Here is a 27,516-nt window from a genome sequence, read left to right as displayed (position 1 = left end):
TGTGTGTGCTCGTGTGTATGTATGTGTGTGTGTGTTCATGTGTGTGTGTTGTGTATGCATGTGCACGTGTGTGTGTATATGTGTGTAGGCATGTATGCGTCTATGTGTGTATGAACGTGTGTGCGTGTTACGATTTGTGTGTGTGTGTGTGTGAGTGTGTGTATATATGTGTAGGCATGCCTTCGTGTCTGTGTGTGTGCGTGTTACGATTTGTGTGTGTGCGTGTGCGTGTGCGTATATATGTGTAGGCATGCCTTCGTGTCTGTGTGTGTGCGTGTTACGATTTGTGTGTGTGCGTGTGCGTGTGCGTATATATGTGTAGGCATGCCTTCGTGTCTGTGTGTGTGCGTGTTACGATTTGTGTGTGTGCGTGTGCGTGTGCGTATATATGTGTAGGCATGCCTTCGTGTCTGTGTGTGTGCGTGTTACGATTTGTGTGTGTGCGTGTGCGTGTGCGTATATATGTGTAGGCATGCCTTCGTGTCTGTGTGTGTGCGTGTTACGGATTTGTGTGTGTGTGTGTGTGTATGTGTAGGTATGTATACATGTCTATGTGTGTATGAACGTGTGTGCGTGTTACGATTAATGTGTGTGTGTGAGTGTGTGTATATATGTGTAGGCATGCCTACGTGTCTGTGTGTGTGTGTTACGATTTGTGTGTGTGTGTGTGAGTGTGTGTATATATGTGTAGGCATGCCTACGTGTCTGTGTGTGTGCGTGTTACGATTTGTGTGTGTGTGTGTGAGTGTGAGCACGTGTGCACGCTGCCGCACGGCCCAGCACCTCCTGCATCTCCTGCTCAGTTGCCTGAGGCCGCTACACACACTCTGACGTCGCACAGCCAGGCCACTCCCCTCCTGGCCCAGCACACGCACCTGACCATGGCCCGGCCACGTAAGGCCCCCCACGGCTCCCCATCGTCCAGATGCTGTCAGCAAACTCTTTCCGCGAAGGGCGCCAGAGGAAGGGGCTTGGGCGCTGCAGCCTCTGACCTCCAGGGAGGGTGAGCACCGCATGAGCACCACAGACCTCCGGAAGTGTCTGCTTTCACGCCAGCGGCAAACGGAAATGAAGCCAAGGGGCTGGGAGTCCAGGCGTGACGTGTGTCCACCAGAGGCTGCGCCTGGCTTCCCTCGGGTCCGGCCCTGGGCCTTCGAGTGCTCTGTGACCAAGTCTTCCAGGGGTGGCCGCGCAGTGGCTGTGAAGGCTCCGCACGGGAGGATGGATGGACAGTCCCAGCCGCTGCAGCAGGTCCCAGGTGTCGTGGGCACCTCTGTCTCCCTACGTCCCTCACCCTTGGCCACGCCCCATCTGCTCCGATCTCCTTGTGGCTGGGGTGGCCTGGACTTCACACCCGAGGGTCTGAGCCTGGGCTGCCGGCCTTCGCGGGTCCCGGCTGCTGTACCTGCTGACTCACGTTACCCCCCGGGGGGTTAAGATGCTCAGTGGATCCCGAGGGCCCGCGTGTGTTTTTCCTTCACCCCTTCTTGGCGGGTAACCTTCATTGATAACCAAGTCAACTTCCCCTGCTGACACAGTACGTCACCTCTTTGCCTGTCGGCAGGTGACAGGGGATGAGATCAAGGAGGTGCCAAGGCCCGGGGCTGAGAAACCAGGTGAGGGGTGACCTGGACGTCCCAGGTGTTTCGTGTGGAACGAAGTGAAGGAGGAAGCAGGAAGCGAGGGGGTTGCTGTGAATCTGCAAGACAGACCGTGGGTGGGGCCCTGGGTTTTAGGACAAGAAGGTCCTACCAGGAGCAGGCAGGGTGCTGGGGTCCCTGCTACTCCCCTGCCCACGAGGCCCGAAGCTTCGGAGCACGGTGCTACCCAGAGCCAGGGTCTCGGGCAGGTGCCGGAGAGATCTGTCCCTTATTCCTCCACACAAGGATCCCACGAGGCAGACCATGAGCCACGTTCTACAGAATGGGAAACTGAGGCTCAGTAAAGTTAAGGAACCACAAAGGCCACAGAGCTGGTGAAACAGCAGAAACACGATACAAATCTGGATTTCCTGCTCCGCCGCCCTACACGCCCAGAGGGAAGGCTTATGCTCAGAAGGACCGCGGGGATGGGTCCTGATCAACACGGAAGAACCAGGGCATTCGAGTACCTTCTCAAACAATGTACTCTTCTCCAGAGACAAGCACTACAAAGGGCCCATCCTGAACTGTCGGGAAGAGAGCTTATTCCTCACGGCAGAGGCCAAAAGCCCATCGAACCCAGGGAAAATGAAGCACATTATGAAAATGAACATGAATCGAAAACAAACTAGTAATCCCCCTTGCTGGTACCTGAGTTGCTTTTCTCAGTGCGCCGACATCTTCCTGTGGGGATTTGCCCGAGTGACCGTCCGTGCCCCATCCTTGCAAAAGCAGATGAGCCCCCGTGATTTCCTGTCAGCCTCCAAGAGGCTCCGAGAGAGGTTAAGCGTTTCTGAGTTGTGAACAAAGAACTTTTCGTTCTACAGAGAAGGGACAAGTCTTTACTTGACTAAGAAAGATTTTTGAAAAAGAAGATTATATTTCTTAAGTCATAACAATGTGAGGATTTTTAAAAATCCAAGGAATTAGCTTTATTATTACTTCACCGAGACATTCTTTTTCAACTGAGACGCCCAGTCATCAGAACAAAGATAGGCTTGGTCGTGGTTTTTGCTCATGAATCAATGCATGTGTGGAGGACTCACCGAATCGAGCCCTCCCTAAATCCAATTTTTAAATGTCTATTGCATCCTTTCTCAACCAGGCTTCTGTGAGAGAATGAAGCGCCCGGGAAATGATGGGATGACAATTTCCCGATTTGCCCGGAAGGTACAGGCCAGCACCTGCACAGCAGGGAAATGGCTTCCGGTATCAGGCGTCAGGGCTTAACGCTCTCAGCCCATGGAGAAGGTCGGTGTGATATAGCCTCTGCAAGAGTGATTGTCTGGGGCGCATCAGCGTTACTCAGGAGAAGAACGTAAAGATTCTTGCTGTTTCTGTTTCTAGGTAACAGGCCAGACACACAGCGCGCGCTCTCCTGTCTGCACCGAAGCCGCTAACACAGTCAAGGGTGCAGCAAGAGGGACAGATCTTACCGGGGCTCTAGGTTAAAGGCCTGGATCTTCCGTTATTAGTGATTTAGAAGCAAAGACAGAATCTCTTCTTTGTTGACTTTCTTTTCATAGGTATATTCACTGCCAGATCATAAAACAGGACTTGAGAAACTGAAGGGACTATTTTGGTGGGGTTTCTGTCCAGCTTTACTGAGGTGTAACTGACAAATTATTTAAATTGTACAGGGTGACGATTTGATGTGCATATACTTTGTGAAAGGATTCCCACCACCGAGTTCATTAATACCTCCACTGCCTCACATATTTACCTTTACTTTGGGGGGGGTGAACATTCAGGTTCCACTCTCTTAGCAAATTTCATTTATACTATACACTGTTACCCACCATAGTCACAACACTCTAGGTTAGATCCTCAGATGTTACTCAACTCGTAACTGAAGGTTTGTACCTTTTACCAACCTCCCTCTATGTCTCCCGAGCCTGGCCGCCAGACCCCACCCACCCTTGGAGGGCGGTTGTGTGTCTGCCCTGAGGGTAGCAGGTGGATCTAACCAGCTCTGGTGTCAGATGGCTCTGACTGGGGGGACAGCAGGGGATAGGCAGCCTCTCCTCCCCCGAATGATGGACAGGACCTGCCGCGGTCAAGGGTGCGGAACCCATGGGTGAGAGGATGATCTGGATCAGCGTGGGTCCCCTCCACCCTCTGGGTAGCACTGTGACCTTGAGTGAGATGTACTGAAGCTTCTTGGAGGCCCAGCTGCTGCTGGTCGAGTGGGAATGATGAGATGTGCGCCCCGAGGTATAAGATCATCGCTGGCATGTGGGAAAGCCCCCGGGTGACAGGACACAGCCGTCCCCAGACCTGCTGGCCACCAAGGCGGGAAGGACATGGACAGGCGGACACCCTGGCTCCCCTCCAACGGCTGCTCCCGAAGCTCTGGAGACACAGCCCTGGGGCTGTCCGCATGCATGCCCACTCTGGTGTGAGGGTCCCAGCACCCCGCAAAGTCAGGCTGCCCAGCAGGATGAGGACACGGGCTATAAACTAGCATGGAAGTTCCATGGGGCAAGGGTTTTTAATGTCTTCCCACTGCTGCATCCCCAGGGCTTAGAACAGTACCACACAGCAGGTGCTCAATAAATCTGTTGAATAAATGATTATGTGAATTAAATAGGTGTGGTGTGTGTGTACGTGGTGTGGCCTGTGTGTGTATGGTCTGTGTGTATGTATCTCTGTGTGTGTGTGGTCTCTCTGTGTGTGTGTGTGTGTGTATGTGGTGTCGCCTGTCTGTGTGTGTACATGTGTTGGGTCTCTGTGTGTGTGTATGTGGTATGGTCTCTGTGTGTGTGTGTGTGTGTGGTCTCTGTATGTGTGTGTATGTGGTGTGCTCTGTGTCTCTGTGTGGTCTGTGTGGTGTGTGTGTGTGTGTGGTCTGTGTGTGTGTGTGTGTGGTCTGTGTGTGTGTATGTGGTGTGGCCTGTGTGTGTGTGTGGCCTCTGTGTGTGTGTATGTGGTGTGGCCTGTGTGGCCTGTGTGTGTGTGTGTGTGTGTGTGTGTGGTCTGTGTGTGTGTATGTATGTGGTATGGCCTGTGTGTGTGTGGTCTCTGTGTGTGTGTGGTCTCTCTGTGTGTGTGTGTGTGTGTATGTGGTGTCGCCTGTCTGTGTGTGTACATGTGTTGGGTCTCTGTGTGTGTGTATGTGGTATGGTCTCTGTGTGTGTGTGTGTGGTCTCTGTGTGTCTGTGTGGTGTGTGTGTGTGTGGTGTGTGTGTGTGTGTGTGTGTGTGGTTTATGTGTGTGTATGTGGTGTGGCCTGTGTGTGTGTGGTCTGTGTGTGTGTATGTGGTGTGCTCTGTGTGTCTGTGTGGTCTGTGTGTGTGTGTGTGTGGTGTGGTCTCTGTGTGTGTGTGTGTATGTGGGGCGCTCTGTGTCTCTGTGTGTCTGTGTGTGTGTGGTCTGGGGTACCACCCTCTGATGATGGAGCAGGCCTCAGCTGGGCAGCACGGTTGCTAGGCTCCCAGAAGCACCAGAACAGGCTCTGCAGCTTCAGGACAGCACCTTCTAGTCTGAACCATCCCTCTGGGGCCCTATTTCATCGTGTTTTATGCGGGTAACACTCCTTAAGGGGAAAGAACAAGGTGCATTAACATTGCTTCAACAATAGATGCTCCATGACCTGGAAACACCAAAGATGCCTCCACGGCTGCTCAGGTGCGCCTCACCTTGCCTGTGAACCTGTTTGCTCCCCATCCTGTTGCCATAGTGATGCCTCAGTCAGGGCTGGCAGACACAAGATAAATCACAGAAGAAGGCTGTGATCCCTTCCTCTGAGGGGCTCCCAGAACTGCAAGAGCCCCTTTCCCTGCGGGACAACTGAGGCCTGTGATTCAAACCCCGCCCTGGTTCTGCTCTGGACACCGGCCTGTGTTGTCACAAGTGCACTTCGATCCAACAGAACCGAAATTCCCCCGGAACCCACACCCACGCCCACTCCTGCTGGCGACCCTTGAACATCAAAGAATCATTGACCTAAGCCCCAAAAGTGGTTTAAAACACCTGCCCCGTTCCTCAGCCCTCAGACACCTGCCCCATTCCTCAGCCCTCAGACACCTGCCCCGTTCCTCAGCCCTCAGACACCTGCAAGGTCACTCTTCTCTCACTAACAATCAAGTAGCGAGCCCAGGAACTCAAGAGTTCAACCAAAACCACCCAGGGACGGAGCAGCAGGGTGAGGACCACGTACTGACCCAAACTCAACTTCCTCACAACGGGCCCCTCCTCTCCCACTTGCCCTTGTCTCTACAGATACAAAATTACAGCAAATTATCTCCAAGGGGCAGCCAGGGCAGGTGCCATCATGTGGTCATGTTTGAAAACATCCGTATCTTTTAAAGTTACATATTGAAGTATTGATATTTACAGGTGAAAGGGTGTATCTAGGATTGCCTTGAAAATATTCTTGCAAAAGAAAAACAAGTGGGAGGTGGATGGAATAAGGTTCCCGGAATGCTGGTACTGGTTGAAGGTAGGTGATGGAGGTGACAGAGGGGCTCTCTGTTTTGAGTCTATATGAAATTTTCCACAACGTAAGGTTAGAAAGAGGAAGACGGCACGTAAAATAGAGCCCCTCCGGGGTTGTTCCAACAGTATTTCTGAGTTTACTGAGCATCTACTGTGTGCAGGCTTCGTGCCAGTGCTGGGGAACCCAGATGGGTATGAGGGTCCATGACTTCACATCTCTCACAGTGGTGAGGGTCCCAGTGGCCTGGACAGGAGTATTTTTCTATCAAATAGAACATCTGATGAACTGTGGGGGCCTGCCAACTCAGCTACTGCCTTCCATTTCATTGCTTTGGTCAGAACGTAGAAAGGAGGAGCCTTCTGTAGGGAAGAAAGCCTTAGGGGGGGAGGGGAGCCCACCCCAGAGGAGATGCTCCGCGCTGCTCACTGCTGGAAGCGGGGCGGTGGGGACCTCGCTCTGCAGACTCTTCGATGGAGGAGAACCCGCGGGGGGAAGGGGAGAAGGCCAGGGAGGATGAGTTCGGCTCGGGAAGGTTCTCGAAGAAATTGTCACTCCCAGTGGAGATCCGTGGGTGACGAGGAACTCACCCTTCCATACTGATTGCTACTAACCTGGTTTATGACCCCTCACTATGCCTCAATAATCCTGGAGGAGGAAGCTGCAAAATGAACAAAACACGCTGCAGTTCCCCCAATTTTCCCCAAATAAGCCATTATCGTCATAGAAAAAGTAGAAAACACAGACAACCAACACAAAAGTCAAGTAGGCAACCCCAACTCTCACTGCCCCGGTATCTCTCCTTCCAGACTTTCCCCTGCAAATATATTCAAGTCGGTATATTTCTACAAAGATGGGCTCACGGTACACATACAATTTATTACCTCCTTTTTTTCCCCTCAATTAAGTGGGAATGTATTTCCATAACACATATGTACATCCAAATAAAACATAATCTTGATTCACTTTCTTTTTAAAAAGAAACATACATGAATTTTGTGCTTCCTTTAGGATAACAGGGAGGGATCACAAACCCCAGTGAAGGAGGACTGGCTGGACATGTGAGGACAAAGGGGACAAGAGGCTTGGGGGGGGCAGTGGGACAGCACTTGGAGGGTCATGGGCCTGGCCCCCCACCCCGGGGTACAGAGGAGGAAACCGGGTCCTGGAGCGGGCAGGTGTGAGCTTGGGCCACACAGCTGCGTAAGGAGAGCCCAGTGCCCACTGCCCAGAGGCCCCTCCCTCAGGGTCACCGACTGCCTGTGGTCACGTCACTAACAGTACGAAGAGAATGCAGATAATACGTGTTATGATATGTTTTACTCAGAGAACTTCCGACAGTGACTTGTATTCTAACACTGAAGAAAATAAGCCATGCGGGTAGTTACATGGAACTGAACTACTTAGGTGGGGCTCATGTCATGAAAACATTGAATTTCAGGGGAAAAGGGCCCGGTAGAATCCCTCACTTTTGAGATGAGCAATTTCAAGGCCCAGATCGTTTTATGAATCAGCCCCCAGCACATAGCGTCAGAGCCGAACCCGGCGCCCAGACCCCCTGATCCCCACCTGCCGGCCCCTCAGCGCCTTCTGTTACCCGGGTCTCTGCTCCTACACACGCTTCCCTTCCTCCGGGAAGAGGGTCAAAGGGAGACTCGGTTACTTCAAAACGCTGACAGAATGTCTGCAAGTCACCTTTACCTGTCAGAGGTCTGTCAGAGGTCATCACCCTCCGGCAACTATCCGTAACCTACGTCTGCAAGAATCCAGGCCTGGCTGGGACAAGCTCCTTCTTTACACACAGTTCTGGGCTATCAGGTCTAGTTTCCCGGCAAAATGGAACTGGCCGAAGACACTGCTTAGGGGACTGATCCAGCACAACCAACGAAGAAGAGTCACGCTACTTCACCTCGAGATGCTGAAAACAAAGGACTCGTTTCCCCAAGCCTGACCCATAAGACAGGACCCCATTCCGCCCCTACCCACCAGACAGGACCCTGTCGCTGGACAAGGACCCTCTCGGTAAGAGGCGCTCACAGAGGCAACTTTGGCAGTGAGGACAGTATGCGATGCAAAACCAGAGACCACGCTAAGCATGGCATCATGCTGGAGCATGGCGTTCTATGACAAAGCCGAAACCGAGCGGAACAAAATCCTAGTCAGTGCACGGCATGCACCACGCCGGAAGAAAACCACCGTCCAGGTAGGGACAGGATGCAGAGGCCAAGCACAGCCCTGCAGAAGGGGCTCACCTTTCCCGGACCAGCCCTGTGCCTCCGATGTCTGGCTCAGAGCTCACCTTCTCCTAGGCCCATCGTCGGAGCTGCCGGGCCTGCATCCCCCATCACCCTCAACTCCACGGCACCAACAGAATACGGCAGAGACGTTGGCCAACAATCACAGCCTCAATCATATTCTTCACAGTTGTCTCATTTGTGTTACAGTTATTTACACAACTTTTAGGGATGGAATCACATCTCGCTCTGATGGACCAGGAAGCTCACACAGGGCCAGGGACTCAACGGATACCCACTGATGGTCGATTATTATCACGAAACCTTCTGAAGATTCGTTACTGTGAAAATCCTTTACTCTAAATCAAATCAGAGTCCTTTCCTTCTGCTTGCAAAATACTTCAATCTCTCGTGGATACCCAAAACGAGTATTTGGGGCCCACTTCTCAGACTGCTTCTCCTTCTAAATTCCTTATTTTAAAAAGATGGTCCCTTTTGAAATAACACGTGTGGTTGCCCAGCCAGAATTCTTTCCTATGGGGAAAGCCCCTCCCACAGATAACCCTGCCCCATCCTTTTTGTCCAGGTGCAGCCCACGCTGGACCTGCCCCTCACCTCCACCCCCGCCCACCCGACGCTGCTTGCTTCCTGCAGGCATGTGACCCAACTCAGGCCAAGCAGAGCCGCCTTCGGACTTTGGCAGGACGAACGTGAAACGTCGCTTCTCGCCTCTGAGTGGTACCTGGCAGCCAGTAGCCACTTCACTGACCCTTAGAGAGGCCCATTTCAGACTGAAGCCCAGCAGAGGTGAGCAGAGCTAGGAGATGGGGGGAGGGGAGATGGGAGGACAGCCTGAAGCCGGGCACCCTGACACCCCAGGTTTTTCTTAAGCTTAGGTGCTGCAAATAAACCACACACCTGAGATTTTCCGTGAGATGCGTGTCCCGCAGGAAGCCAGCAGCTGGAAGACGAACAGCTGGTACCAACACCATCCTCCAGTAGGTCCCGTAAACCAGCAAGTGTCAACAGGGTGACTGTTTCCGGGGAGTAAAATAGTGAGGGTATCCTTAGGTAGCTTTCTGACAGAGTTTAAAAGAGGATTTCAGAATAGCCTCTATTTTTCAAGATAAACTTTAAGTATTCACACAGAGGTCCTCTCAGCAGGAATTGTTCTGCCTTCACCTCTGCGACCCCCAGTGTAATTGATTCTGTAACTGATAGGGTCTCCCGTGCTAGGAATTTACGACCACAAAAATGGAGGTGGACAGAACCAGGGTCAGAGAGGGCAAAGGGAAGCGGAGTCCCCGGAAACTCTGCCAGGACCACGGTCCGTGCAGACAATTCAGCCCCAGTTGGGAGCGAGGTCCTGGGCTCCTGCCTCTGGCTTGTCCCTCACTAGCTCTGCCCTCGTTCTGGTCATCAGAACCCTCTGCATCCCCTTTTCCATTGGGCCCCTGCCGTCGTAAAGCTGAGACCGGGCTGCGATTGGGGCACAGAGAATCCAGGCAGGAGGACATCTTGGGGAGTGCAGGTGATGGGAGGAGTCCCAGCTCCAGGGACAGCTCCGCACAGACAAGTAAATCCCGAGGCGCTCCCCCAGCTCTTCAGAACCCGAGTGGAGGTGTGTCAGTGACGTGACTCCTGTTGGGTATCCCTCTACACAGCAGCACCACCACGTCCCAGGGAATCACTGGTTGTGCTAACATCAGCCTCCGTGCAGGTGAGGAGGAGGCGGGCCATCCTCTGGCAGGGCCGCCTTTCCCACCACAGCATCTTTCTCAACCCTTCTAACAATTGTCTGAGCAGAAAATAAACGTAGGGTATCAGGTTGAAGAGGAAGCATGATGGGGAGAAAGGGGAAGAGGGTCTTTACCAGGGTGGGGAGGGCAGCTCAGGGCAAAGCGAGCCCAGCAGAGGCTCAGAGGCCCTCCCTGCTGCGCTCACTCAGTCCCTACAACCCCCCAGCCCTGCTGTTTCATGAGGCACCTCCCTTCCTGTGTTGTAAGATTCCAGTTATATGTTTTATTTGTTATCTACTGCCACGACAGTGCCGTGTAACAAACCACCCAAACTCAGTGCTCTAAACAACCTCCATCTAATACTGCTCGCTGTCTACACGTCTGCTGGGCAGTTCTGCTGATCTCGGCTGGACTTGCCTGTGCTCCTGAGACCTCCGCCTGCCCCTGTCTGGTCTGGGACGGCCCAGCCCGGAGGACTCAGCTCTCCTCCACACATCCCTCACATCCCTCCAGCCGGCTAACCCGGCATGCTCGTATAGCAGTGGCCAGGGGCCAGAGGAAAGGTCCAGGCTGGCAAAAACTCACCACATCTGTGCATCTGTGGACATCAAGATGATGCTCTGTCCCACTGCAAAGGAAAGAAGGGGGTGGCCAAGCCAGCGCTGGAGCAGAACTAGATCGTTCACAGAAGGGAAGTTACACAGAGAGAAGAAAACAAACAGTAGATGTCCCTAAGCGCCTGGGTGATTGCAGCAGAGGGGCTATTCACACCTGGCCAAGGTGCCTCATTGTAAGGTGTGATACAGATGAGATGCCAGCACGTGCACACCTGCACCACATACCACAAAGGGTACAAACTCTGAGGTCACGCTGCTGTGTTTGAATCCGAGGTCCACCACTGGCTAGGTGACAGACTTTGGCCAATTTACTTAATCTTCCCCATTTATACTTCACATCCCTCATCTATAAAATAGGGATAAGAATCTACCTACCTTAAAAGGTTAGAGCAAAACAAATCTATTACAAGCAACACATTTCACGGCACCTCCCACAGAGTAAGTGATCAGTAAACGTTAGCTTATCATTATTTTTATCGTGACGGTGGTGGTGGTGGTGGTGGTGGTGGTGGTGATGATGGTGGTGGTGATGAAGAAAAGGGCAATGACGGTGACAGTATCAATGATGAAGATGCTATAAGGTGGTTCCCCCACCCCAACTCCCTTACCTCTTCCCTCTACTTTTCTAAATTCTGTTTATTCTAACTTCAGTTCTTATAATGTTGGCATGAGTTTTCTAAATGAAAATGTATAGGCACACCTTTTCTCAACAGGAGTGAAATACCACTAATTAATGGGCAACGGATTAAAAAATGCTCATCATTTCATCCAGTGACAAAGATATTTAGAGTTAAACCATCAATTCAGCAGAGCAGTTCACTCAGCAACCCCAAATTAAAGATACGGGGCTTGCCAGATAGGAAATGGCAGGCTTTTTTGATTTTGAACATGGTGAATTACTGTTAGTGATAATCGCATATGGATTTGTAGTCTCTAAAATGAAAACATAAATCATATTACCCATGATCAGAAACAACAGGAGAAATTTGATGCTCATTTTACACAGCTGTTTTCCTTTTATATAGCAGGCAGTCTTTTCATATCACAACACCCCGCTTGACAAATATGACACACTCGGAAAAGCTTCACATTCTTGGCAACCTTCTATTGTTAAGGGTTTAGGTTCTACGGAACGTTTAAAAGCAGTGACAAGTATTTTACTGTTACTCCTATGAATTGCAGGTTATATTGGAAAACTGGCTTCAGAGAGGGAAATTACACAGTGCTGTTGCTGAACAGGCAGACTATACCCAGTCCGTTAAAACCTGGGTTTTAGAGATCTAACAATGGAAACCGCGTGGCAGCAGTGGCACCCGAACGTTTCTTTGTGGGGTCTGCCCCAGCTCCGAAAGAAGTGGAATTGAGTGCCAGCATCTCCTGGACTCAGCATTCATTCAGCAAACATTTCCTGGGTGCAAATCTGGGAGCCGGGTCCTCAGTAGTCGTTGGAGGGCACAGATGAATAACACCCAACCCTGCCTACCAGAGGTGCGCGATAGAGAGAGGACGGCAGGGTTAGCTCATCACAGCACACAGTCACAGAAGGCGGTGCATGCAGACAGCCCATGGAAGCACGCGTGTTCAGACTTCACTCCACCCCGGACCGTCAGCCCCTGCAAGGAAGCAATGCTACCTGACTTATATCACCAACCGTCCTGGCACCTTCTCAGCACAAGACAGGGCGGCTCCCAGGACCGGAAGATTCTGTGCTTCAAGCCCAGAAGGAAATGGCTACATTACCTGGCGGGGACACTGTTTCCTCACTAACCTCCTAAGTCTATTTCTCAAAGGAGTAGAAACAGGCATCTTCTGAAGAAAGCAAACCATAGCCAGAGCGCTGTTAATCGTGCTGGTCAGGATCCCAGCACGAAGTGACCAGCACATTCCAAAGGGGTGATTAAAAGGAGATTACCAAAGGCACTGTTAGAACGTGTGGACAGGTTAAAAGGGAACAAAAGACTGAGGAGGCACCCAGGGGCTAGTGACAGTGGTCCCTCGGCCCTGGGGGCCAGGGGAGGGGCCGTTGCCAGGGAGACGCTGCCTGGTGGGGGCCGTGCCCTCCATCACGGCCTGGCCGGGAAGGAGCTGGAAGGACACCCACCCACCCCTCTCTCCTCGCTGGGCGCTCCGTCACTGGACATCAAGGATGGGCCAGACGGTGCAGTCCTTCCAGGCTGCCCCCGGCTCAGGGCAGAGCCGGGGGGACACACAGCAGGGCAGCGGGGAAATGCACACCCCACCAGTGAACAAACTATGAATTCTCAAGATTTTCGAGCCTCTACTACTCACCAGTACAAGGGTTGGTAGTGAAGGCACGAACAGTGGTGGCAGGTGATTTCTCGGCCTCGAGGAGCCCTGTGGTCGGGGGTGATGGCGACAGCCAGGCGACCCCAGCTCCACAACCCACCCCCGTCCAGCCTCCGCCGCCACTGGCGGGAGCGTGGAGACGATGGACGGAGCTCCACCCATCGCTCCCCAGACCCGACCGGCTCCAAGGGCCTGTAACTTCCTTGCCTATCGCAGGCGGGTGGTCCGGGGCGCTCCCCCGACGTGCGCACGTGTGTGTGGATGGGTGTTGTCGGCTTAAAGGAAAACACACAACCTGAGAACTGAGACTTTAAGTTCTATTCAGGGTCCTACTGCAGACTACAGCCCGGGAGACAGCCTCTCAGTAGCTCTGAGGGAACTGCTCCCGAGAAGAAGAGGGAGAGGCCAGTCTATATATGATTGTCGGCCTGGAAAAAATGTGTAGTCAAGCACACATCTTGGTAAAAGATCACTGCTAGTCGCAGAGAGAAGATAACTCAAGTTAATGATTTAGTGCTTTTCTACGTAGGGGAAGAGGCAAGAATTAAAATCTTCCTGAGATAGACATGTAGCTACCTAAGGGGCCTGTTGTCCAAAGCACAGAGGGCCTCGTCCTGATTTCACCCTGAATCCCTCTCCAGGTGCCCCGCTGCCAGCGACCGCAGTGGCTGATGGCTCAGTCCTTGCAGAGCTGGGTGCTCAGCAACCCTCCCTGTTCTTTGGTTACAGTGGGTTTTTTTTGTGTGTGGGGGTGTGGTGGTGGTATCACAGAGGGAAATGACAAGGAATATCAGATAGTTTGATTGTTTTCCACAAATACCCACAAGCCTCCTCTCCCAGGACCTCCACTGGATGTTTATGTGCTGAAATACCTAAGCGGGCCAGGAGAGCCGGCAGCTGAAGGGCACGGCTGCCCCTGGGCTCTGAGTCCTGCGTTCTTTCTCACCACATGTCTTGGGGGAAATTCTTCTCACTTTTCCTTTTAGGGAAGAAAATCACGTATAAACACTGCCCAGGTTAAGTGGGAGGCAGGGGAGGAAGAGGGATAGGAGTCCGGCGTGTGTGAGGCCACGGGGCCCATGTCCAGGAGGACAAACCAGCTGCGGGCCACGTCAGCGCAAAGAAGGGTGGAAATCATCTGCGAGGTGGCTTTTCTCTTTTCCTAAAGAGCCCTCCAGGGAGGTGATCGTTACTCCAAAGCTTTCCTGCGCCCCTGGGTTCCACCCGCCGGCTTCATGGGGTGTGTGTGTGTGCTCCATGTGGGCAAAGGGGCGGCAATATTCACATCCCACAAGAGAGGAGGGATGAAGAGAGAGCAAAGGAGGCTATGATGGTCACGTCTGGTGATGCAAGATGGAAAAGGAAAGAATAATTGCTTTAGAGAAAAGCACATTTTCCCAAGACTTTCTGATATTAACCCAAACCCTTTTATCACTTAACTCTAAGCACAATTAGGTCCGAAGACAAACAAGCCACTTGTCACTGTAGGAATAATTTTTCTTGAGAACACTGAAAGCAATTTTTTAAAGTAATGATGTATTTAAAGGGGAACCGTCAGGTCAGAAATTAGACTTTTTAAGACATGTTTTGTATCTCTACTGTTCTACCTTACAGTGCTAAGCGAACCCTCATAAAAACCACTTGCTTGGGGCTTCCCTGGTGGCGCAGTGGTTGAGAGTCCGCCTGCCGATGCAGGGGACACGGGTTCGTGCCCCGGTCCGGGAAGATCCCACATGCTGCGGAGCGGCTGGGCCCGTGAGCCATGGCCGCTGAGCCTGCGCGTCCGGAGCCTGTGCTCCTCAACGGGAGAGGCCACAACAGTGAGAGGCCCGCGTACCGCAAAAAAAAAAAAAAAAAACCACTTGTTTGTCGACATTTCTGTTTTGTACTTCGGGTGCAAAGGACCTGATCTCTACACACCCTTCTGATACCAACAGCTCTATCTCTGTGCCATCAGTCGGGAGAGGCTTGGAGGCAACGGCCCCATCCTTCAACTCCGGTGCTTCCGTGGGAAGACAGGCCACCCACTGCCTGGAAGACCCGGTCCTTCCCCACAGCACGCTCATGGGGGTGTCCCCCAGACCCGCACTGTTAGGTCCACATAGCACCCATGTTCAGAGAACAGGAGAACAAACAGGCAGGCGAGGCCCCATAACACAGCCATCTGCGTGCAAGGAACCGAAGTCAGCTTGCAGGGAGCTCTGGGCTCAGCCCCACAAACGCCCCACACGCGCTGCAGAGATGCCGCTGCCACCCTCCAGCCCTAAACCCTAGCACGGCCCCTCCTCAACAGCCGACCGTAACCCACCAGGACTCACACAGGTTAAACGTGCAAATGTGCGGTACTGAGTCCCCAGAGGTCGGGCCCGGAAGGCCACGCGGATCTCAGGGACGGGGTCAGGCCTGGCCAGAGTCGGCCCCAGTGGAGAGCGGGGACGGCAGCCGAGAGTTGGAGGGGCAGGTGACGCCGAGAGCCGGGGCAGGCGCTGGGGTCCAGGGAATCAGCCCTGAGAACCAGCTGATGGGGGAAGAGCCATCGGGAAGGTCTGAGGCTCCGGGCAAGTACTTTCTATCCGCGACATCGTCTGACTGCTCCTAACCTGGGGCGGGGTGGTGCGGGGTGGTAAGCATTACTGCCCCCATTTGACAGGTGGAAAACCTGAGACTCTGCTGAGTGACCTGCCTGAGGTCCCAGGTGGTCAGTGAGCAAAGAGAGCCGAGACCTGAACTCACCCAAAAACCAGGGTCCCATTCAGGTCGATCCGGCTGAACTCCCAGCCAGCAGGGTGAGGCATGACTCCAGCCCGCCCCCCCAGGGCTTTATTATTAGGGACTCCTGACATTTCAAAAGAAACTGTGGGTGCCAACAGCGAATTTTAGGTATCTCACTAGAAAAACACCCTGATCGGGCCCTCTCCCCATAAATCCAGGGCAAAAACGGGGCTCTCGCCAGTCAGGGAGCTTCCCTGACCATAGGGTACCCCAAACGTCCCATAACTGAAAGGAGGTGGCAGGACACCCAGCTAAGGAGTCGGGAGATGGGACTCTAGGCCCCCCGGCAGGCCTGGGGGGTCACTGGGCTGCTCCCGGGTCCTGGTCCGGCCGGTACGGCAAAGCGTGCCATGTCCTACAGGAACCACGCAGCAGCACAGCCTTCAGGTTCAGAAGCAGAGCAGCTGACTTCACCCCCCTCCCACTGCCCCAGGGACAGCCGACTTCACCCCTCGGCACCCCAGTCCTCACACCTGTCAAGGGCAGGGTGAGCCCTGCCTTGCAGACTGGCTGGAACCCAGGGAGACGGTGCAGGAGGGCCCAAGTGGTAGTGGGCTTCCTTCCACAACACCTGGCTTTGTCCTCCCAATTTGCCTAAGACAGACGCCCCATGAGCTCCCTATTCTGAGAGGGGCTTTAAGGGCAACTCCAAACTGTAAAGGAGATGGCTGGCCACCTCGAGGCTCAGACCCCTCAGCAAATGGGATTCTGCGTTGGTAGGAAATTTTCCCCGTGGTAAATATTTAAGTGAATGACCACATTCCAGCCGCTCTCGGGAAAGAAACCATTTAAGAAAATCTTTGAGGAATTCTGTCTAAACGAAAAGGAGCTTTTCCCCGACCACCTAGCTCTGTGCATGTGGACAGCCCCGGGCAGCGCCGCTATTAAGGACAGTGGAGGGTTGGTGCCAGGTCACGACGCAGACGAAGACCTTCTGGGCTCCCCTGGCCCGATAGCTGCCCCTGACGGCTGAAAGCTGTGCGAAGGAAGTGACAAATTTTAGGGCCTGTTTTCCGTGTATGGGGCAGCAGGGGAGCATGGGAATGAAGAACAGAACAGAATTTCTGTGTATTGTGGTCACTGTTACCAGGTTTCCAGAAGCCATGGAATAACTGGATTCTTTTGCCCCAAGAAGACTCAGAGCAGGCGCCTTCATTCATTCAGTCACTGGGCAAACATGAGCGAGCACCTTCCCTCTGCACGTCCTGTCGTTTCATCTCCATCTGGAGACCGGACGCTGCAGTCAGAGGGTCCAGGGATTGCTGAAGACTTTGAGGGCCCGGCCACACGCGTGTCTCAGTCCCCACAAGGCAACGGGTGTCAGCTGGAAATGCACAAGGGAGAAGGAGGCAAACTTGTCCCGAGTTGCTCGGCCTGTGAGAGTCTGAACCCGGCCCCGTGGCCCCAGCCCTCTGCTGTTCCCACCATGTGGTCCTCGGGCCCCTCCAAGGGGACGTGGCTCTTGTTCTCACACCAGCTGTTTGCAAAGTGAGCCAGAGCTCCCCGAGCCGAGAAGCTGGTGTGAGCTGAGTGAAAACTGAGACCGTAAACACCCACTGGAGCCTTAGGAGGACCTGGCTTAGGAGGACCTGTAAGGATATGTTTTACTCGTTGATGCAGAGGATGGAAGCGAATACATGAGGGATCGAAACAGCAACGTGCCTTCCAGAGCGCATGGTCCAACCCTCCCACTGTACAGGTGAGGAAACTGAGTCCTTGAGGGGCTTCTCAACCTCCACACTTTTGCCACGCCGGGCCGGGTAACTCCGTTGTGAGGGGCTGCCTTGTGCACTGCAGGTGGCTTGACAGCATCCCTGACCTCTACCCCTGGATTCAAAGGGCACTCCCCGGCCATGACAACCAAGACGGCTTCAGACGTTGTCACATTCCTGGGGGCAGTTGAGAAGCCAGAGTTGAGGCAACAGAACTGTTTACCAATAGAGGCAAGACCAGAAAGCAGGTCTGCCAGGCACCAGGCTGGTGTTAGTACTCAAGGCAGGGCTGATCTATAGTCCATATAAGGGTCGCTACAACTCAGCAACAATGACGACAGCAACAACAAAGCTAACTTGAGAACAGGCAGAGGACCTGACTAGGCCTTCCTCCGAAGAAGGTACATAAGCGGACAAAAGCCACATGCAAAGATGCTCGGCGTCAGTGATCACCAGGGAAACGCAAATCCAAACCACAGGGAGGGCTTCCCTGGGGGCGCAGTGGTTGGGAGTCCGCCTGCCGATGCAGGGGACGCGGGTTCGTGCCCCGGTCCGGGAAGATCCCACATGCCGCGGAGCGGCTGGGCCCGTGAGCCATGGCCGCTGGGCCTGCGCGTCCGGAGCCTGTGCTCCGCAACGGGAGAGGCCGCAGCAGTGAGAGGCCCGCGTACCGCAAAAAAAAAAACACAGGAAGACACCACCTCACACCCACCAGGATGGCTGCCATCAAAGGACAGAAGATAACATGCGTTGGAGAGGATGTGGAGAAGTTGGGACTTTTGTGCACTGTTGGTGGGAATGTAAGTTTGTGCAGCCACTGTGGAAAACAGTATGGAGGCTCCTGAAAAAATTAAACATAGAATTACCATATGATCCAGCAATTCCACTCCTGGGTATTTACCCCAAAGAATTAAAAGTAGGGTCTCAAGGAGATATCTATACACCCTTGTTTATAGCAGCATTCTTCACAAAAGCCAAAAAGTAGAAGTAATCTAAGTGTCTACGGACGGATGAAGGCGTAAACAAATGTGGTATGTACACACAGTGGAACGTTATTCAGCCTTAAAAGCGTAAGAGATTCTGACACCAGCTACAACATGGATGGACCCTGAGGACATTAGGCTCAGTGAAATAAGTCAGACACGAAAGGACAAATACTATAGGATTCCATCATGCGAGGCTTCTAGAGGAGCCACATGCACAAAAACAGAAAGTAGAACGGTGGCTTCCAGGGGCTGGAGGGGCCCGTGGGGAGCTGCTACATAACGGGTACAGAGTTTTCACTTTTAAAGATGAAAAGAGCTCTGGAGATGGCCGTACAGCAACGTGAATATACTTAACACTACTGAACTGTAGACTTAAAAATACCTAATACGGTAAATTTTATGTTACACGCATTTTGTCCTAATTAAAAATAAAATAAAATAAGAAACAGGGTTGGAAGTGATGTTCTGGGGGCAGGAAGCTGTTGTGTCTTTCTTTTCCCCGTTCGTGGGCACGCCACCTTGTTTTGAGTGGCCGCGTCCCCCAGGATCCTCCCTGTTGTCCCGTTGCACCCCAATCCACTGCTCTCAATACTTTTGCTCTGTGCCTCTAAAGCTTGGAGAGGAAACACCTGTGAGGTACAATATTTAGTAACTAGGGATCTTTAAAGCACAATGGTTAATTTATTGGATTAAATTGTGAATATCAATGGGCAGGACAAAGCCTCTGGACAAGAAAAACTTAAAATCAAAACAAAAAAAAGAGAAAAATGAAAACCTCTTCACCTGAGCCTACTGGCTCTGGCTTTTGCAGATGACAGAGAGAAGCAGAATCAGCAGAGGCACTATTAAGATATTTTAACATTTTTGTTGATACGTTGGAAGAGTTCTCTTTGAGTTAGATTTGGTCCAGGGCATCAGGCGAGTCCTGTGAAGTGAGCCACGCTGGGGGTTCTCAAAGTGGGGGCCTTGGCCAGCCTACCAGGACCACACTGGAAATGCAAGTTCTCAAGCAGCACCCCTGACTACTGCTTCGGAACCTCTAGGGTAAGGCCCGGCGATCTCTAGCTCAACAAGACCTCAAGGGGATTCTGAAGCACCTGAAATTTTGAGAACCACGAAAATGCCAGAGAAACTACAAAATCTCCTGAGACTATTCCGACCAAGGAGGTCCTTATTTTGCCCCAAGTGGCTGCAAAGGGCCACAAAAGCTAAAACACAGAGGAAGCATGAAAACACCTGGCAGTGATAGTAAATAAATAAATACTGTGACCCGTGTTATTCCAGATAACATTCTCCAGGTTCCGACTCCAGCCAGTCCTGGAGGATTTACCAAGCTAATAAGAAAAATAGTGACACCACCACCAGCTTCTCCATTCCTAGTGCTTGGTGGTGCCAGGCCCTGTTCCGGCAGCCTTACACAAGCTGGCCCTCTGAGCTCCCACATAACCCTGGGGTACAGATGCTGTTTTATCCCATTTCACAGAGGAGGGCACTGAGGCACAGAGGTTTGGAAACCTAGGCAGCACCAGATCCAGGACTGAACCTGAGGCACATGGTCCAGGATCTGTGCTCTAGGTCATTACCTTATGCTGCTGGAACTCCTTCAGCAGATTTCAAACCACAGGGACCAGCTCTTCCTTCCCCAAACCCTAATTCACACCGTTTCTAGAACTATCTTCGGAAACAGGAACCCAGTCACCCCCTGCCTTGCACGGTTTGTGCACAGGCACAAACCTCTATCGTGAGGATGAAATGCAGTGACGTGCGTAAAGCCCGTGGCACTGTGCCGGGCACGGAGGGCTGAGCTGAGGCTCTTCCTGCAAATATCGAACCAAAGTGTAGGCCAGCTGGACCATCATCTGAACACACAGTGAGAAGCAACTCGGGAAAGAAACAGGAGAGGAGGCAAGGACAGAACAGGGAGGGAGGGGCTCGGGGGAAGCCCCGCGCCAGGCTCACGTCAGCCATGCGGGTGTCCAGGGCCACAGGGCAGACGGAGGGCGCGAGGACCCCACCTCCGTAAAAACCAATCGAAAGATGAATTTGGCTTCTGTCTCTCTTGCCCTGTGTCCAGTCCGTTCACCAAATCCTGCTGATTTCAACCCCAGTTGATAACGTTCTCGCTTACATTAACCAGTGTCCATCCATCATTTAAATACACGCTTTAAATAAATTGACTTATTTTATTATTTTATTTATTTATTTTGGCTGCATTGGGTCTTCGTTGCTGCGCGCAGGCTTTTCCATAGTTGCGGCGAGTGGGGGCTACTCTTTGTCGCGGTGCGTAGGCTTCTCATTGTGGTGGCTCCTCTTGTTGCGGAGCATGGGCTCTAGGCTCGCGGGCTTCAGTAGTTGTGGCTCGTGGGCTCAGTAGTTGTGGCACGTGGGCTCAGTAGTTGTGGCCCGCGTGCTCCAGAGCACAGGCTCAGTAGTTGTGGCGCACGGGCTCAGTTGCTCCGCGGCACGTGGGATCTTCCCAGACCAGGGCTCGAACCTGTGTCCCCTGCATCGGCAGGCGGATTTTCAACCACTGCTCCACCAGGGAAGCCCACCAGTGTCCATCATTTAAAAGCCACGCTCCTGCAATGAAAGATCCCAGACCAGCTTTTCCATCCAGGTAATCACGAGTCAGGCAGTGAGAATCCTGCATCTCGAGGACAGCGCTTCCGTCCTCTCTTCCTCGCACGCACATTCTTCCTCCTTGTCACTCAGCCTCTCATTCTTTCTCTCTTTGTTCCTTCTCATCTGGCTGTTGAAAAGTTGAGAGCAAAATTCAGCAGCCACTTTTAGCAACTTTCTCAAATCCTAAAAGGTATTTTTATTCTTCCTTCTTGTGATTATTAATTTGTTATTTACTATTATTTACTTATTACTATTTTCATTATTTCATATATGATCTAACGTCGTAAGCCACCTTGAATCCTTTCTGGAGTCGAACAAACATAAATAAATAATAGATTCATACTGAATGCAAGACATTCCCTGAAAGTATTTAGAAATAAAGAGAGAGGGAGGAAGTTGGGATATGAAGGCCTGATGATTTTTATTCTTTCCCTAAAAATTACAGCTTTTCAAATATTGCTGGTAAACTGAGGGTTCCACTCACATAGGTCCTCGGGTCTTTGTCTATTAAGAAATTCTATGACCTTCTTGAAACTGAAGGTTTTGAAACACCAAAGCATAAAAGTTGATAGAAGGCACTATTATTTGATGATGGTAACTACAGCTCAAGTGTAACAGAATTTTCGTCCTACAGGGAGGCTCTGGGGCTGGTGAAACCCCCACGCCTTTCACGCTTCCCTAGCTGGCTTGTGTGCTGCACCACAGGGCACTGAGCTGCAATGCCGGGCGTTGACTGAAGACGTTTCGATGAACTCCAGACTGTCTGCCATCCACAGCGGAGCCAGGCCACCGCAGAATCAATCCTGAATCCTGAGGACCAAGGAAACACTGCCGAAGGGAGCTGCCTTTATTTTGTGCTTTTAATGATTGCTGAACTCAGAGGGGGACCTAGATTACTATGAATGTTTTCTCAAAGAAAAGCAAAATCTAATCCATGAAAATAACAGGTAATTATATAGAAAGAGGTCTGAAATATCACCTCCCTCACAGAGCATCTCAGCGCATGGAAAGGCCCTCCATCCTCTCGGGGACGTCCCCTCAGATGGATCAGTGCCTGTGGGCCGGGCACGTCCAGCCGTGACTACTGTCAAACCACAAGAGAACTACTTCCTCCCCGGACCATACGGATGGCGTCAACTCTGCAGAGGCAGAAAGCAAACCCTCCACAAACCGAAGTGCTCTGTCCCTTTAATTTCTTCTCCTTGACATCAGATCTTACCCACACCACAAGTCACAGGGAAAGGCGATCTTTCATCAAAGCACAGAGGAACCAGCAACGCAGGAGAAGAAACCACACTCACGTGATAATACTCATAGCCTTCCAGAAAAAGGTTTCTCTCTGTGCCTGTGGACTGCACATTCCCAGGGCGGCTGCCACCAGTGCGGTCCAGCAACCCCTGGGGCACCATCCAGGGCTGTGTGCCTGCTCTCCCAGCACAGTCGGTAGCCCAGCACCACCAGCCATGAAAACAATCCACACTTAAATTAATTCATCAACTCCTTCGTGCAACACGTACAAGACAGGATGCTACTGCTGTGGGGAATCACCTTCCGCTCCAAGGGGTTCACAGCCATGGCTTCTAAGCAGTAGGACGAGTGTAAGTAAGGCATGTACTTGATTTCTGGGAGCAGCCCTTCAGTCGACGTAACTGGGGAGACTGCAGGTCATTGTCGTTGGGAATTACTGACCAGGAGCCAGACGGATGTGGACCTGGCCCCTGCCCCGCGGTGCCAGCGTAGGGCGCGTACAAATCACTCACACCCTTGAGTCTCCACTCCCCCGGTGCCTGGAACTCAGTTCCTTCCCTCATTTTATAAACGAGGAACGTTAGGAAGAGCATGGATGAGAAGACCAGCACCCCGACTCCACGCTCTGTAAGATGTAAACAACCGATCTCCTCTTGCCCCCAGAGAAGGTGCAAACGAGGCCACGGAGCAGGGCGGGGCAAGCTTGTGGCCAACCTGGGGCTGGTGGGGAGGGGGCGCCGGCCGTGACGGGGGCTCAGGCAGCTCCCAGCCTCTCCTGGGTCAAGTCTCCACAATGCCGCTCCTTCTGGGAAGCGAATTTCTAGAACGGGCAGCGTGTTTGCACTTAAACAGGAGGATGAAAGGCAGCGCAAGGTGCACCTGCCGCGGTTTGGGGATTTTTCCATCAGGAGATCGTGGGCAGTCCTGCTTTTTTCCATTACTGACATAATCAGGAGTGGTCCCTCGTTTTAGCACAGACTACCCCAAAGTCACAGATAATTGGCAAATCAAGTGCTAATTGTAAGCAATTAGAAATGGAGTCACAGCTAAATCGCAGCGCGCTGGAGGTTTTATTCTTCATACAGTGCTAAACAGTAAAAGCCTCGTGTCGGACAGAGATACAAAGACCAAGGAGCTCTCCGCATTGCTCCAAATGGATGGGACACGGCTGTGCACGCCTGCCCATCAATGCCTCGTCTCGGTGGAATGGAGCCATTTCGTTTCCTGTCTCCTGCCTGAAATAAATGCCAGCAGAGGGGAAATGATGGCGGGGGAGGGCGGCGGGCAGTCGGAAGCAAGGGGGAGGCAACGTGGCCGACAGAGAAGTAAGATTTAAAGCATCGCAGACGAGCTTCTCAGCAGCTGCACCGTCCCTTCCAGACAAAGGAGATGCTGGAGGGGAGAGGGCAATCCCCCCAAATCCTGTACCCCTGCCCTGTGCCAGGAAGAGGCTCTCGGGAGGGGAGGACCCCTCGTCCAGCCAGTTCAGTGCCCCAGCAACAGAGAAGGCCCTTACACATCCTCAGTAAGCCTGCCAGGAGAAACAATGGATTCCGGAGCAGAGAGCCTGGGAGGCCGGCCAGGCGCGTCCTGGTCCAGACGACGCGCAGGTGTGACTCGTGCGCATGGGCCACTCCCGCGGCCAGAACCGCTGCAAATGGCAAGAAGGGCAAGACAGACTCGGGGACGCCGCGGGCCCTCCCTGGGACGGCAATTTCCTTCTGCCCTGGCTGCTTTTAAAACCCCTGTGCTCTTTACGGCTCCTCTTAACTGCGGTGGAAATGAAGCACGGAGGTCAGTGTCACACGCGCACACACAAAAGCTGCAGAGGACAAAGAGCCCTCCGTGTCATTGTCTGCCCGGGAAAGGAAAGACAGATGGCCTCTGCGACAGGCTGGGTAACGTGAGCCCGAGATCCAGGCCACGAGGACGGCCTATCACCAAAGAATAAATCTGAGCGGGCAGCAGAGTAATCACTTTGGATTAAGGCCACATTTCCAGAGCCAGGAGGAACAAAGGCCGTTTCCCAGAGCCCGCAGAATAAATACCAGTAGTTGCCCTTGGCGAGAGAGGCTTGCAGAGGAGACGACCAGCACGCCGACCCGGGCAGGGAGGGCTGGCCGCCACCATCTGCCGTGACCTTTGCGCCGTCCTCCGGCCTTCAGTCCCTCCCGGCCTCCCGCTCTCGGGACCCCTCCTCGTGGTGTAGGCCGGGCCCTTTCCCGGGCTGGCGCGCTCCAGGGAGCCCAGCTTTACCCAGAGCCAGACAATGTGGGGAGAGAAGGAAAAGCAGCAGGACTGTAACCCCTGCGTGGTCTCACGGCCCCCTGGGGGCTGCCACCCTCCAGCCTGGAGCTTTCGTCTTTCCACTCTTCTAAAAGTACCACATGCTTATTTCCAAATAAGAAGTTGTTTCAGCTCCGGGCACAGGCTGCCCTCCCCAGCCAGGGCTGATGGAGGGGGCCCGCTCATCCCGGGGATCCCCACGTCCAGGGAGGGAGCAAACGCAGGCCGCCCGGACGCCCTCGGTTAACCACCCAACCTCTGTGTGCTCTCAGCATCCCCAGACCTCCCACAGCGGGTCCCCCAAACTAGGAGAAGCCCCTCTCTCCACAGGCATCAGAATGTAGCCCAGAGTCTGACTGTTCAGGGAGCGCCAGGCCCTCGGGGAGAAGCTGACGGTACCGAGGAAACAGCGACTCCTTCGTGGGGATGGCGTGGGGATGCAGGAGATGCCCTCTCGCGGGACCCAAACCTTTGGTAGAGCTGCTTTTCTGGAAACCTCTCCACATCGGTTGCCTTTACCCACCTTCTTAAACAGAGCACAGTGATACCTCTCAGGTGATCTCTGATGAGCTAAAGCTGACCAGCATCCCTGCCCTGGGGGCCTCCCTCCTCCCGTTCCTAAACGCAGAGGTCCCGTCTGCCCCACAGAGAGGTGGTCACAAATAAAAACCAAATGGGAGGGACTTCCCTGGTGGTCCAGTGGTTAAGGCTCCGTGCTCCCACTGCAGGGGGCCCGGGTTTGATCCTCGGTCAGGGAACTAGATCTGACAAGCATGCTGCAACTAAGACCTGGCGCAGCCAAATAAATAAATAAGTAAATATTAAAAATAAATAAATAAAAATAAAACCAAGTGAAATGTGGGTGTGAGGCACCCAGCACGCATGCGCTAAACAAATTCCGGGTCCCCCATCTCTCTTTCTCCCGGCCTGCCGGCCCCCTAGTCCCCAGAGACTGACTCTCTCTCTCTCTCTCTCTCTCTCTCTCACACACACACACACACACACACACACACACACACACGGACGGACGGAGGAGCTGAAAGCAAGGCAGGGCGTCTGTCCTAAGATAAGTGATCTCAAGTCGATGCGCTCTGGATAGCCCCCCAGATTCCCCCTACACCAGGCTGTCAGAAGTCCTTTCTTGCTGCAGTAAAGCGTCCCTCGCGCCGGCACCCACACAACGCTTCAGCGCATTCTCCAGGCTCCTGTCCAAGCCGCTAGGTGGCCGGAATTCTTAACCAGAGCCGAGATCGGGCCGGCCTCGGGTGCTCTGGCCTGTGAAATTTAAGCATAAGGACTCAATCTATAGCTTATTTGGGCGCAGGCCTCCAAGGACCCCTGAGGCTGGGAGGCAGGCAGTTCAGCTATGAGAAGCAGGGCTGGTTATTTCGCCTCACTTTCCTCACCTGCCCCTGGGTATTCCGCGTGGTCCAGATTTAGGGACAAAAACCCTCCTTAGGGGTGCCTTTCTTGCTCATTTTTTTACTTTCATAAAATCTACGTCTCTGAGCAACTGAGAATTATTTAGCAAGTACAATGTGTTAAGCACGTGACCACGTTTTAAGGAAACTTAAGTTGTGGAAAGAGAAATAATAATGACTTCTTTGAGGGGACAGAGGGACCAGGATCTATACAGGAAGGGGTTTACTTTTTACTCTTTGACTATCAAATTGACTTTTTTAGTTTTGAACATAACTTACCTTTTCTTTGAAAAAAAAAAGGAAAATTAAAATAATTTAATTTTCATGCCTTTTGATCCAACTGTCCATGTTATACTATGCATATCCTCAGAAATCACTGCCAAAATGTACATGAAGAAAAGAAAGATATTCATTGCAACGTTTTTTGAAACAGCAAAACACTAAAACCACCAAAGTGTCCATAAATAGAGGACAGAGGTGGATATCTACAGTCATTAGAGATAAAGGAGGTGAGGGACTTCCCTGGTGGTCCAATGGTTAAGACTTCGCCTTTCAGTTCAGGGGGTGAAGGTTCGATCCCTGGTCGGGGAGCTAAGATCCCACATGCCTCTCCGCCAAAAACCCAGAACATAAAACAGAAGCAATACTGTAGAAGACTTTAAAAATGGCCCACGTGAAAATAAAAAAAAAGAGAGAGAGAGAGAAGTAAAGGAGTTGGGAGGGTCAATGTGGGAAAATCCCAGGATGTTTTAACTAGGAAGAAAGGCAAGTGAGGCACCGACAGTGCTGTAGATTACCTTTTTCCATTTAGATATTTTTAAAATAAGTAAAAGGTTTCTTTGGGAAAGAATCACAGGAACTCAGTAGGTGCCTTTGGTGAGATGGACTGGGGGGAAGGGGGTTTTACTTTTTATTCTGTGTTATCCTGAACTAGGTGAATTTTCTCCCTTTACACCTGTGTATTGGGAAGAAAACTGACACGTTCTGTGGTTGGACGCGGTGCAGAGTCACACGGGGCTTCCGGTCCAGACCTCGGTTTCCTCCGAGGACCTCTAAGCCCACTTCTCGGGACCCCAGCACTTACCCGGAAGGCTGTGCACCTTGACCTCCTGTGGTTCAGCGTGTGGAAGCATGGACCCTGCTGTCTCACTACCTCCACCTTCCCTTTTCTCCCAAATTGCCCAGCGGAAGCTCTTACGCTTCCTCTTCCTGTCGGGTGCCAGCTTCCGGATGGGGTACCCCCTCCCTCCCAGGGGTGCGCGGGCTTCGTGGTGTAGCAGAGATGGAGGACGGGGAAAAGTGAGAGCAGCCAGCTCCCCTAAGAGAGAGCTGGTAAACGAAGATATTTCAAAATATTGTTCCTGGACAAATATTTTAATTTTTAAAGAAAATATCAATGAGGGATGCCCAAGCGGGGCTATTTAGTGATTTCTTTTGTTCTCTTCTGCGACACCATCAATATTTAAGATAAAAAACAAATGTTTAGAAAAGTCTACA

General features: G+C 52.4%; 1 long non-coding RNA gene across 1 annotated transcript in view; it reads right to left on the bottom strand.

Annotated features, from left to right (window-relative positions):
* Nucleotides 1–27,195, bottom strand: part of LOC112407569 (uncharacterized) — a 49,667-nt gene extending 22,472 nt beyond the window's left edge. The window contains exon 1 of the long non-coding RNA XR_003004797.1: nt 27,104–27,195. This is a non-coding gene — a long non-coding RNA (uncharacterized LOC112407569). The remainder of the gene's footprint in view (nt 1–27,103) is intronic.
* Between the last annotated feature and the right edge of the window lie 321 nt (nt 27,196–27,516).

The sequence above is a fragment of the Neophocaena asiaeorientalis genome, unplaced genomic scaffold (assembly GCF_003031525.2).
Source record: "Neophocaena asiaeorientalis asiaeorientalis breed wild unplaced genomic scaffold, Neophocaena_asiaeorientalis_V1.1 scaffold703, whole genome shotgun sequence".
NCBI classification, from domain to species: domain Eukaryota; kingdom Metazoa; phylum Chordata; class Mammalia; order Artiodactyla; family Phocoenidae; genus Neophocaena; species Neophocaena asiaeorientalis.
This window is presented reverse-complemented; position numbering and strand designations above follow the sequence as displayed.